Source organism: Echinops telfairi, unplaced genomic scaffold (assembly GCF_000313985.2).
Source record: "Echinops telfairi isolate 266 unplaced genomic scaffold, ASM31398v2 ScPeMD7_7400;HRSCAF=8409, whole genome shotgun sequence".
Lineage (NCBI taxonomy): Eukaryota > Metazoa > Chordata > Mammalia > Afrosoricida > Tenrecidae > Echinops > Echinops telfairi.
In genome coordinates, this window is record NW_022111300.1 from 23480189 (window position 1) to 23493119 (window position 12931).

General features: G+C 39.6%; 1 protein-coding gene across 3 annotated transcripts in view; it reads left to right on the plus strand.

The window, feature by feature from the left end:
• Nucleotides 1–12931, plus strand: part of KIAA1328 (KIAA1328 ortholog) — a 294794-nt gene that overhangs the window by 205287 nt on the left and 76576 nt on the right. The window lies entirely within an intron of this gene.

Consider the following 12931-nt stretch of genomic DNA (forward strand, 5'->3'; position numbering starts at 1 on the left):
AGTGTTTGAGATGTCTCTTTGCAAACCATTTGGGAAATTTTTAGTCATTATTTTATGAAATGTTTTGTTTGAATCTAGACTAAATTTTATCGAATCTAGACAGGGATGTGATTCACTGCTATTTCACCTGAATGGCAAACCTCTTCCTTTATTCTGGTTGAACAGCAATAGCAGATCCACAACCTGTAAGATAAAGAAAAATCCTTCCTTGAAGTTGGGATAAGATGATTATAAGGAACCTATGGTCAGAGATCTCTCAAACATCAAAAGCACATTTGTGGGCAATGTAGAAACATGTGCCATGGGTTGATGAGAGCAGCATGGATGCTTTGAAGAAACCATGGTTTACACGGCTACTAAATGTTTGGATGATAGCCTTAATGCTTCGAAAACCACTAGTTTTTTGTTGTGAACTGGGTGAAAGTTTAGAGAGCAAAGTGGTTGCCCATTCAACAATTCATACGCATTTTGAATTGTGGCGTGGATTGCAACCCCCACGTAGAACAGCATTCTCTCTACATCCTCCCTGTGCTTGCAGGTTTCCATTGTCGTCCTTTCTGGCCCGCTTCTGCCCTTCATCTCTGGCACATGCTGCTTGTTTCATCTTGTGTGGTTGCATCCCTCCCTGGTACTGTTGTTCTCCTGATAGCCCTGTCGATTGTTGGGCTGAACCACCTCAGGCTGAAGAGTGTCTAAGGGCCATAGTCTTAAGGGTTCCACCAGTGTCTATTCAACCAAGAAACCTGGTTTGGTGTTCTTTAATGATAGTGCATTTTAGGTGGCCCCATTTAAGGTGATGTGTCTGACCCAAAGCTTCTGTCCATGTAGTACCATCTCTGGGATAGCTCTGAAGGAGAGAACCTCTCCAGCCCTCCAAGGTCATCACCACAGCTTGGTGAACTTCACTTAGAGGTGTCCAGTGGTAGCCTGAGACAGGTTTCAGACCATACCTTTTTTTAATGTTGACAATGTGAACTCTCACACAAATATCACATTTTATTTAACTCATTAATGAGGAGCCCATAGAATGACAGACTGGTTTAAAAAACAGAATAGTATTAATCATCACTGGAAGGAGGAATGCTAGGATAAGATTTCCAAGTTACTTATTAAAATTGTTCATACCATAAGGCAGTAAAATTATTACTGTTGGGTTATTATCTATCTGACCAGAAAAATCATGGCCTTTAAAAAGCCAAGAATCATTTGCATCCCTATTGGTCTCCTACAACTCAATATCGACTCAGTTAAAAATTATCCTAATCCATAGTCAAAACAGAGGAATAAAGAGGGCTTCAAAATTTTCGTGGAAAAAAGAATATGAAACATAATGAAAATTTCTCAAGAACTTTGTGGAGCTCCCTAAGTTTTAGGAACTGTTGAGTTGGTACCGACTCACAGAAATCCTTGGTACAAACAGAATGAACCCTGCCCAGTCCTGTACCATCCTCAAAATTACCCAAGCCCAGAGTCACAGCCACTGTCTCACTTTGTCTCCCTGACAGCCTTCCTCTTTCTCACTGCCCCTCCGAGCATGATGTCCTACTCAAGGGACTGGTTTCTCCTATTAGCATGTCCAAAGCATGGGAGATAAAGTCGTGCCATGATCCCTCAGGGTATTTCTTCCAGGACACATCTGTTTGTTCTTCTGGCAGTCCATGGTACTTCCAGTATTCTTCACCAACACCCTAATTCAAACACAGCTATTCTAATGTCACCTTCCTTCTTCATTGTCTAACTTTGATGTGCATCTGAGATGATTGAAAACACCGCGGTTTGGGTCAGGCGCATCTTGGTCTGCAAAGTGGACATCCTTGCTCTTCAATGCTTTCAAGGGGTCTTGTGCAGTAGATTTTCCCAATGTAATACACCATGTGCTTTCTTGACTGTTGCTTCCGGGAGCATTGATTGTGGATCCAAGGAACAGGAAATTCTTGACAACCCCAATCTTTTCTCATTTTAATATGATGTTGTCTGTTGGTTCAGTTGTGATGATTTTGGTTTTCTTGACAGTGAGTTGTAATCCATACTGAAGGTTGAGTCTTTGAACTTCATCAGCAGGTACTTCAAATGCTCCAGGCTTTCAACAAGTCAGTTGTGTCATATGCTCATGGCAGGTTATTAATTAGCCTTCCTCTGATCCTAATGCCCCATTCGTCTTCATATAGCTCAGTTTGTCGGATGATTTACTCAAACTGTATAATTCAGACAAGACAACCCTGACAGGTACCTTTCCCGATTTTAAACTATGTACTCTTCCCTTGTTCTGTTTGCACAACGGCCTCTTGGTCTATGTACAAGTTCTTAATGAGCACAATGAAGTGTTCTGGACTTTCCATTCTTCTCAGGGATATCCATAGTTTGTTATGATCTACACAATTGATGCCTTTGCTTAGTCAAAAAAACACAAACATCTTTCGGATATTCTCTGCCTTTTGCCAATATCCGTCTGAGGTCAGCAATGAAATCCCTCCTTCCTTGTCTTCTAATTCCAAGTGATCTCTGCCTCCTACCATGTTCTGCATTGATTCATGGAGTCAGAAGCCTTTTGGAAACCCTAAGGGTTTTGGGGGCCCATGGTTTGCTGCCTAGAGAAGTCATTCTCATCTGTGCAGTAATGGAGAGAGTATGTCCCCAAGCATTAAAAACAAACAGACTTGTGGGGTGCTCTCAAGTTGATTTTGACGCATACCGACTCCGTGTGACAGAGAAGAAGTACCTTTCCTGATGTCAGGGTCAAGAGAGAGACCTAATGCATTGTCCAGTGGATATATATAGATAGATATATATAGTCATAGGGCTTGCAAGCCACCTCGATCTATTTTATGAAATAGTTTTGGCCCTATTTTCTTTCTTCTTCTGGGACTCTATTTACAAAACTATATTTGAGGGAGTACACCCCCTGACAAAAAAACAAAACAGAATTCCCCTTAAAGAGCTATATATTTAAAAATTTTTACAAAACAACCTATTGCCTTCAAAGTACTCTCCATTACACTTAATACATTTGTCAAATGTGTGATTCCATACTTGAACACATTTTTCAAACTCATTTGTTTGGATGGCTAATAGCACCCCCTCATTTTTTTCTTCACCTCTTCTACATTATCAAATCACTGTCCTTTCATGTCCCTCTTCATTTGCGGAAACAAAAATAAGTCACACAGAGCGAGCTCGGGTGAGTAAGATGCATGGGGCAAGAGAGGCATGCTGTTTTTTGCCCCAAACTGGCACACTGAGATGGCTGTGTGAGCAGGTACATTGTTGTGGTAGCAAAACCAGTCCCCATCTGCCACAAATCAGGCTTTTTTGGTCACATACTTTGTGCAATCTTTTCAGAACCTCTCAATAGAAAGCTTGATTAACAGTCTGACCTGGTGGAACAAACTCTAAATGCACTACAAGTCAACATTTTCGTCCGTTCAAGAAGTTGACAGATGTTCAGAATGAGATTTTGTCATCAAACGACATTTAACCTTTTTTGAAATGGAAAGTGACTCATACACGAGTTTTTCCCATAGCGCTGTCCTTGTAAACTGTGTTCAACATCACCACAGTTTCTGTGGCATTTTTCCTGAGCAGGAAATAAAATTTCATAGCTGCATTCTCTTTTCTTAAATCAGCCATCACAAAAAACAAGGTTTGAGCGAACTGGCTTTTATGAAAAAGTTCACTGTGACCAGAGAGAACCTTCCCGGGCAACACCTCTGGGTACACTAACTCAGAGTGAGTTGCTCTATGCTCGCCTGGTGAAAACAATGCATACTACGAAAGCTCCGCTCCACCAGTGCAATTCTGTTGGGGTTCTTTTTTTTTTCGGCAGGGGAGTGGGGGTACCCCCTCGTATAGTTTTGAATATTGTTTCACAAATCCCCAAGGGTCTACTATCTTTCTTCTTCTTTTTTCATTCTTCAGGATGGATAATTTCTATTGATCCATCCTCACATTCACTGATTCTGTTATCTCCAATTTGCTGTTAAGCATATGATGTTCTAGAGTTTCCATGTTGTTCTTTGTTGTAGTTTCTGTTTTCCTGCTGAGACTTTTTATTTGTTTATTCATTACAAGCATATTTTCCTTTATGTTAATAACAATATTAACTGCTTTAAAATCCTTGCCTGCTAATCCTAAAACCTGGGTCATCTAGGGGTTGGTCTCCTTTGACTGAATTTTCTCTGGAGTGTAGGTCCTGTTTTCTCTTTTTTAAGTGTTTGGTAATTTTGGATTATATCTTTGATCATTGTAAATGACTCTGAATTCTGTTGTTTCTCTTAGAGGTGTTGAGTTGATTTTCTTTGGGTTAGTGGACAGTTAGCATGACTGCACTTCAGCTCCAAATATATTTCCCTAGAGCAGTGATTCTCAACCTTCCTTATGCCATGAACCTTTAATACAGTTCCTCATGCTGTGGTGACCCCCAACCATAAAATTATTTTTGTTGCTACTTCATAGCTATCATTTTCCTACTGTTATGAATCAGGCGACCCTGTAAATGGGTCATTTGATTCCCAAAGGGGTCGCGACCCACAGGTTGAGAACCACTGCTCTAGAGCAAGTGGCTGTGGAAAGCCCTGCAAGGTCCTTCTCTAAGCTTTGCTGGGCTGCCTGCATCTGCGCTGTCCATGGTAGTTCAGGCATCACCCAGAGAACGGGCCAGAAGTGTTGCATAGAATATGGGACTTCCCATCCCTGTCTTTCTTTTCCAGCTGCCTTGGTTACCCTGAAGGCTGGTTCTTGTAGCTAGCAAGACTGCTGGTTTTTACCTGCCCCACATGACAATGACCAGGGCTTGCTCTAAGGTTAAAAACTTCTGTTATAGTTTTTTTGTTTGGGGTTTTTTTAATGGAAACACTCCCCGTGCTATTGTCCTCTTTCAAGTGCCAACTCTTGTTCTTCCAGAGTTTAGAGTTGTTACCTGACCTGTGGGAGGGCTGGTCCTAAAGGAAGGCATTATAAGAAGCAGAAGATTTGTTTTCCATCTCACCTTTGCCATAATTTACTTTTTAACTTAAATTGTATGACTAAGGAAATCAAGCATGTGCTTAATTAAAAAGGCCAATGAATTCTACAAGGACATAAAAAATTGCAGCCTCCTGTACAACCACTCCCAGTATCCGTTTAGCTTTAGAGACACATAGCATTGACTGTTTTGGATGTTTCCTCATTTATCAGTTTCATCTAATTTTCATCTAATAGCCACCATGCTGAAGATCAAGCTATCCAGGCATTGTATGTTGACTTCTCCTATGGAAGTTGAAGATGTAGTTCTCCTACATAACAGCAAAGGGGCTTCAAAAAGTCGATGGAAATACAATGAAGAGATGCTGGAATCTGTTCCTGAAATCTTTGAAGCCCCTCATGTGTTTTCTCCCTTTTTCTTTCCCTCAGTCCCTTACTCCCGTTCTATACCCCACCCCTCTCTAGCTTTCCTTCCTTCTCCAATGCCCTCGGACAGACAGACACACACACACACACACACACACACACACACACACACACACTTACTTCCTCCCCCCTCTGCCTTGTCATTAAGGAGCCCTGTTGGGACCCTGGCTAAGTGCTTGTCTATTAACCAAAGAGTCAGCAGTACCAACCCACCAGCTGATCCACATGAGAAAGTAGTGGCGCTCTGCTTCCATAATAATTACAGTGTAGCCATATTGTAATCTGTTTTCAATTAGACTGTGAATACTCAAATCCTCAACTAAGCCATGTACCATACTGTTATTATATTTATTATTGAATAGATTATTTTCCCTACAGTTTATAAATATTTTAATTGCCAAAAATACTTTATTCTCTAGTAGTGGTCCTTTTTTTAAACACAAGAGCCCAGTCTTATTTTTTATACATATAGTATTTTTATTATTTATGAGAATATTAATAGTTTTTAAAGCTTATTGTGTTTTCTAGTGTACTCTGTATCTTCCAACTGTGTTTCATTTTCCCACAAATATTTCATGATCCATTTTTATTTAAAAGTCAAGCATTGTAAAATTAGAAGCTCTCAATGTACATGAACAGGGGCTGTCAGCTGATGGCTGTTACCATGGGATATTCATGTAGAAACCCACTTGTTTTGCTTAGGGTTCCTTTCTTGTCAGTACTTATGGGTCTTTTCTCTTAGGGTGATCAGTTTCCTTAGAAGTAATTCTTCTGCCTTAGTTGGAAGAAGTATTGGGTCCTTGCCTAAGCTTGGCTGCCTTTGTGGGGAGCCCAGAGGAGGGAAGAGGAAAAGGGTCCATTATTTTGTATGTTGCTTTTTATTTAATCTCTTTTTGAGGAGATTATATAGGAGCCCTGGTAGTGCAGTGGTTACACATTGGGCTACGATCTGCATCGTCCAGCAGCTCCTCAGGAGAAAGACTTGGCTTTCTACTCCTGTAAATAGTCACAGTGACCTGCAGGGGGTCGCTAGGAGTCTGTCAGCATTGACTCGGTGACAGTGAGTTTGGAGTTTTTTGTTTGTGCCAAAATTCCATTATCTTTTAGTTCCATATTCCCACAAACTTTCTGAAGCCCCTCACATACTCCTGTAACTTATCCAGTGCTTCCTCCATTATTTCACAGCCAAGTTGTTTTAAAAATATAACATTACCATCAAACAATACTATAATAAGCATGCCAATTCTTGTTCATATGGTTTAGTACTTTTATTTCTTTAGAATAAATATTTCAAAATGAAATTGCAAGGTCAAATATATTAGAAATCATAATAGGCCATTCCAATTTTCTTTCCTGAATGGTTGTGGCAATTCATACTTCCCTGGTAATTGATGAGAATTTTCATCCCTGCTGGTTCAGATAGGTGTAATGAATATTATAGAGAGCAGCGATCCAAACATAAAGATGGTCTTGCTTTAAGGCAAACATGCCCTAAATTTAAATAATGTTGACAAAAAATAAGGTAAGACTGCACTGCTTCAGAAAAAAAAACCCCGCCTTTTTCCTTGTGTCTTCATTAAGACCATAGAACCTTTGTGGTAGTTAATATACATTATAGGAGTTGAAAGAAACCCTGGGCAACTGCTTCTGGTGTCTGGCAGTCAGCCATCGTTAAACCAAGAATTCTCACTCAACAGCCTTTAAACCATTTAATCTAATGTGAGCTTACAAGAGGTAAGAGACACTGGGCACTGAGTTCATCTGTCTCCGTTACTCACATGCCTGTGGAAATGTGCTGTCTGCACTAACCACAGAAAGAGGGAGGGGGAACACGGTTCAGTTTAAACAGCCTTTGTAGAACTGTTTCAACAATAATGCCTGCTGATTTTAGAAAATATAATCAAGAATTGTTCAGGGAAATGACCCTCCTCCTACCTTGCAGGCTCTTTGATTTTGCCAAAAGAACTCTCTGGGTAAAATTTAATGTTAAGCTAAATTTTGTTTATTTAGAAATTGACATGATCTTAGTATTAAAAATTCTGTATATTTAAAAGATTAAACTTACTCAAGCGAGGCATTAAGAATTTGGAACTAAAATAAATGAGATAATGAGGAAGTGAAAAACATATTTTTTATAATTAACAGCTCATTTTGAGTTAATTATATACAATTACCAAAATCTAATTGCAATTTATTTTCTATTATCTGTGGAAAGAATCGCAGGCAAGGGAGCTCACATTGCTGCCTTCCTGCATAAATGCTATAGAATGAGAATAAATACTATGTGAGGCCCTAAAGACAAAGAAGAGCAAACAGCAGGCCACAGCTGAGCCAAACCATTGGAAGATAATTATCACATGAAAGATGGTAATGACTTAAAAAGTCACAGGCAACTCTGATTGCTTATAGGCCCTATGGTTTGTTTGTTTTTAGTGAGTTTTTTGGGATGAGGGATTTCTGCAAAGAAAACGCTTATATTTTAATATTAGTTTTATAATTCTGCTAAGTCGTAGAACTTGGATTATATATGTGCTCCCATATGATACTGAAAAATTTTTTTAATGTTTTTTTAATATTGTTATGAATTGAATTGTGGCCCCCCACTCAAATATGTGTGGATGTGTGTTATAATTCCTACCCTCTGTGCCTGTGGTTGTAATCTCATTTGGGAATGGGTTGTCTTTGCTATGTTAATGAGACAGAATGAGTATGTGGTCTTATCTTGAGTCAAGTCCCTCACTTTTGAGATATAAAAGAGTTTAAACAAGCAAGCTAGCTAGCAGAGATGGGAAAGACTGAGCCCAGCCGTATGGAAATCCCCAAGGAACCAGGAAACAGAACCTGAGGAGACGAGGACCTTCCCCCAGAGTTAACAGAAAGGAAAGACCTTCCTCTGGACCAGTGGTTCTCAACCTTCCTCCTGCCGCGCTCCTTTCATATAGTTGCTCATGTGGTGGTGACCCCAACCATAAGGTTATTTTCATTGCTAATTCATAACTGTCATTTTGCTACTGTTGGGAATCGGGCGACCCCTGTGAAAGGGTCATGAGACCTCCAAAGGGCCTGCTACCCACAAGTTGAGAACCGCTGCTCTAGAACCAGTGCCCTCAATTCAGGCTTCTAGCCTCCCAAATTGTGAGAAAATAAATTTCTGTTTGCTAAAGCTGTCTATTTGTGGTATTTCTCTTATGGGGGCACTGGATAACTGAAACAGATACTACAATGAAAACATCCTTTTCAGGAGATCTAGAGAAGCTCCTGCCTTCCAAGACTCTCATCATGGAGTAATACAATTATACGAATAGTTAACATCTCTGCAGAATAGAGAGACTGTTAAACACACCCACAAAGAAATTAAGAAAAGGATTTTGTAAGAGGTGATAGTTGAAATAAGCCCTAGGAGAATTTTGATTGATCAGGGGTACCTCTTGCCTGGGTGATTGGGTAGACGAATGTTTCATTTGTTCATTCATTCCAGGTAGAAAAAAAGGTGGTCAGAGTCTGAGTAAAAAGGAAGGAAGACATATTGGGGGGGGAGGGGGGGGCACGGCAGTTAAGGGTATTTTGGTGTGGCCAGAAGAATAAAGGAAGAGGATACTAAAGGGGAAAATAAGCTTACATTATGAAAGATGAAACGTTTTGAACCTATGTGATGTAGGAATAGGAAGAGGAAAAAAAAAGGCAGGAAAAAAAATAAACAAATGGATTTTCTATGATGATGATTGATTTGGTTTGAACGACCACTGGAATTAAAGTCAATAATGCTAGGAGTTAATATTTCCAGTTAATATTTCCTTGCTTGTAGACGAAAGAGTTAAAGTGAAATTTTATTCAGTTTCTTTCAGATTTAACTTTTGATGATGATTATATTGGCAGGACTTTCAGGGAAAACTATATAGTATAAATAGTTAAAAGGATCTAATTCTGGAGAAATTGAAGGTAGAGATTTAGATTTGGGAAGTATCTGCTTTGAGACTGCACCTGTGAGAATGAGCATTAATTTCTGAGAAAGGAGTGTAGAGAGAGAAATTTAAATAGAGTCTTGAAATGCCTACGTGTGGAAATGTGAAAGACTGAGGGCGAGAGACCATGTGAAAAGTTGACAACAAAGTAGACTGGTTCAGAGTCATGGAAATGAAGGAAGAGAAGCAGAAATGGTACCTAGAAAAGAAATGTGGTTGAGGGAGGATAAATTTAAGGATAGAAATGACCTCAATTTTATTATTCTGGGGAGGTGACTTGGAGAGAAAGAGACTGCAGAAAATAAATAATTGATGGAGCACAACCCTAGAAAATGTAGTGGGATCAATTCCGTTCACTGGGCAAATTCTTGGCTGCCTGCTCTGGCTTCTCCTTCTCTGCTTGCTCCTGTACCCCTTCCTTCTTTCTACACGTTGTGTCTATTTGACCTCACCTATGCCCTTGCCTTCAACTACCAGCTTCATGTCTGCAGGCCTGACTGTGTTCCGAACCACTAGGCTTATGTACTTTGTCATCTACAGTGACATTCCCCATTGGGCTGACAGACATCTCACAGGTTATAAAGGTAAAACAGATCTTTTTTTCCTTTTCTTCTGCCCACCTTAACCTCACTTCTCCCCAATCTTCATCAGTTAAATATCACCAGCTGCTCTAACCAAAAAAAAAGTCCTAGATTTCTTCTATAAGCTAATTTCGTTTATTATGTTCTACCTCCAAAATACAAGGGAGTACCTCTCCCCACTCCCCCCCTAAAGGAAAAAGCTCCAGTGGGCCGAAATTTCATAGTACACATTTTTCCTGCTTGGCAAGCATTGAGCAACTCACTCTGAGTTAGTGCCCCCAGTGGTGTCACCTGGGAAGCTTCTCTCTGGTCACAGTGAATTTTTTCATGAAAGCAGTTTCTCTTGAACCTCTTTTTTTGTGTGTGATGACTGATTTAAGAAAACAGTGTGTGGCTGTGAAATTTTGTTTCTTGCTCAGGAAAAATGCTGCAGAAACTGTTGTGATGTTGAACACAGCTTATAAGGACAGCGCTATGGGAAAAAAACTTGTGTACAGGTGGTTTTCTCATTTCAGAAAAGGTGAAATGTCATGTTGATTGATGACAAACCTCATTTTAGATGCCTGTCAACTTTTGGGAGTTCATTCCACCAGGTCAGACTGTTAATCAAGCTTCCTATTTAGAAGTTCTGAAAAGACAGCCTATCAGTTTGTGACCAAAAAGGCCTGATTTGTGGCAGACTGGGGATTGGTTTTGCTACCACAACAATGCATGTGCTCACACAGCCATCTCAGTTTGCCAGTTTTGGGCAAAAACCAGCATGCCTCTCTTGCCCCATGCGCCTTACTCACCTGACCTTGCTCCATGCGACTTCTTTTTGTTTCCTCAAATAAAGAGGGACATAAAGGACAGTGATTTGACGACATAAAAGAGGTGAAGAAAAAAATGAGGAAGATGCTGTCAGCCATTCAAACAGATGAGTTTGAAAATGTTTCCAAGAATGGAACTGCAGATTTGACAAATATATTAAGTTTAATGGAGAGTACTTTGAAGGTGGTAAGGTTGTTTTATTTTTTAAAAATTTAAATACATAGCTTTGGTGGGGGGGAGAATCATTTTGGAGGATATATATATGTGTGTATATATATACACACACACACACACATATATATGTGTTTATATATATATGTATATATACACACATATATACATATATATACACACATATATATCTCCCTCCTGTCCTACCTAGCCCATCATCAGCCCTTACTTTGGGCTTCTGCAGAGGTTTCCTAAGATTTATACTATTTTTCCTTACTCTCCTAGAATCTACTTTCCAGAGCAGCTAGAAATATCATTCAAAAATATTCATCAGATTTCTTGCCTAGAACCCTTCACAAATGTCTCAATGCACATGGAATTAAATCTAAACCCCTTGCTTGTCTCAGAAAGTTCTTCCTGATCTACTTACCACATCACATACTGTTCTCTTTCCCAATACTTTAGTGCCTCCAGCCCCATTGTACTTGAAATTTAAACTCTTCTAACTTAATTCTTCACTTTCTTCCTCACGTCCTATTTTTCAGCTTCATTGGATTTCTTTCAGTATCTAATGCATGCTGCTCATTCTTAATGACCATATAAGTCATAAGGCCTGGAAGTTCTGCCTGGAACATTCTTAAGCCTACTCTTCCTGGGATTATCTCCTTTAGATAAGAGTTTAAACATCATCCCCTAAGAAGGTACTTTCCCCATCACCTGATCTAAAGCATTTGCCTCCCATTGTCTGTCTCAGTATTCCGAAGTCCCATGCAGCATTACACACTCTAAGCTTTGTGAGTGCAAGGGACTTGACAAACTTGTTCACCGTTGTGTCTTCAACACAATTGGCACACAAATAGTATTGTGGAATAAATTGTAAAAAATTGTTATCTCCACAATAAAGTATGAAGGGGAAATCATCTCCTAAGAAAAAGACAGGAGGATAATAACTGGAAGACGGGTGAGATTCCCAGAAGAGTAAGTCTATCTAGCCCATAAATACATGGAATCATCTAAGTTATCAATTAAAAATGAAAATTCAAACATGCTTGATCAAAAAATTTGCAAAATTGCAATTTTTAATAATATCAAGTGTTAACAAGAGTGTGAAGAAACAGATACTTTTATGTACTACACTACATAGGAAAGTGGCTAGAGATACTTTGGAGGTCAATGTGGCAATATCATAATTATTGTCAGTTATCAATAATAATTGGCACAGCAAGTTCACTTCTTATCATTATCTCCCGAAACCTTCTAACTTCTTTTCCTTTATCTCCTCTTTGTAACCCAGATAGGTTTTTGGATGGGTCTAAACAAGAGAGTGTTTCTCCAATTGTCTCTTTCAGCTGTCTTTAATATCACGACTAATTAGCATGGGTATGGGTCATCATTATCTGACTTACACACGCTAGAATTTCCATGTGAGTTCAGAGACATCTCAGTATGTATGGAGTATTGCCAAAGGAAAACAAAGAGAGAAAGTTAATGATTGGATATCACGTGGCTCTGATAATAGAGAACTTTCCGGGGATTAGGGAGTGACTTTCCTATCCTTTCTGAGGTCCTTTTGAGCTGCAAGGTAAAAAGATGTCTTCTCTGAATGACTTTCTTCTAGACCCCATGTTTTAGTCTTTTTAAATCCTTTCCCTTTTTAATAAATATAAAAATCTTTTCTTAAGCATGGATTGCCCTATGACCCGGCAATTCCACTTCTTTGTAAGCAACATGAAGACATACATTCACACGAAGACTTATATGGTCATAGCAGCTCGTAGCATTCATTTTAATCAGCTCCCTTCGTTGTAGCAGTAAAGGGGGGTGGTGGTGAGCACAGAACAACAGAAATGTTCAGCAACTGGCAAATGTAGCAATGAAAAGAAAGGACTGGTGCATGCCACCACACGGATGAAAATATCAAAGAAGCCGGTCCTAGAAGGCAGACCCTCTGTTGTGTGGCTGTGTTACACGAAACGTCCAGAAAAGACACGCCTGGCGAGTAGATTAGTGGTTGCCTCCTGC